Source organism: Manacus vitellinus, unplaced genomic scaffold (assembly GCF_001715985.3).
Source record: "Manacus vitellinus isolate BGI_N305 unplaced genomic scaffold, ASM171598v3 scaffold_92_pilon, whole genome shotgun sequence".
Lineage (NCBI taxonomy): Eukaryota > Metazoa > Chordata > Aves > Passeriformes > Pipridae > Manacus > Manacus vitellinus.
In genome coordinates, this window is record NW_021940877.1 from 586,725 (window position 1) to 587,617 (window position 893).

Here is an 893-nt window from a genome sequence, read left to right on the forward strand (position 1 = left end):
CGGGAGTGGCGCCCGGGCAGCGGGGTTGGGGTAAAGGGGCCTTTTGTGCTGGGATTTGGGGTCGCGGCGGCGAATCGGGGCGGGTTTGGGGCTGCGAATACGAACGCGCGGCGGTTTTGGGGGTCACGACCGGAAATCCCGCGGCGGTTTTGGGATCAGGAAGTGCAAAAATCTGCAGCAGTTTGGGATTGTGACCGGGAATCTGCAGCTCTGGGATAAGGAACTGCAAACCTGCGGCGGGCTTGGGATCACAAACGGGAACGTGGGGAGATTGGGGGATCACAAATGCGATTTTTGGGGCAGATTTGGGATTGCAGCTGTAAATCTGCAGCACTTTTGGGGTCACAAACACAAAGTTTCAGTGATTTTTTTTCACTGCAACTGGAAGTCTGCTGAGGTTTTGGGATCACAAATGCAGATTTTGTGGCAGTTTTGGGATTGCAGCTGTAAATCTGCAGCACTTTGTGATGCCAGCTGCAAATCTACAGCGGCTTTGGGATCACAAACAGAGATTTTTAGTGATTTGGGGATCCCAACTGTAAATCTGCAGCAGTTTTGTGATTGTAGCTGGAAATCTGTAGAGTTTTGGGGGTCATATTTGCAGGTTTGTGGCAGTTTTGTGATTGCAACTATAAAACTGCAGCGGTTTTGTGATAGGAACTGCAAATCTGTGGCGGGTTTGGCGTCACAAACAGGGATTTGTGGAGATTTTGGGATCACAAATGCAAACCTGGTGGCAGTTTTGGGATTGCAGCTGTAAATCTGCAGCATTTTGGGGGACTGCAACTGGAAATGAGCAGTTTTGGGGATCATAAGTGCAATTTTGTGACAGTTTTCTGATTGCAATTATAAATCTGCAGCGAGTTTTGTGATTTTAACTCCAGATCTGCAGC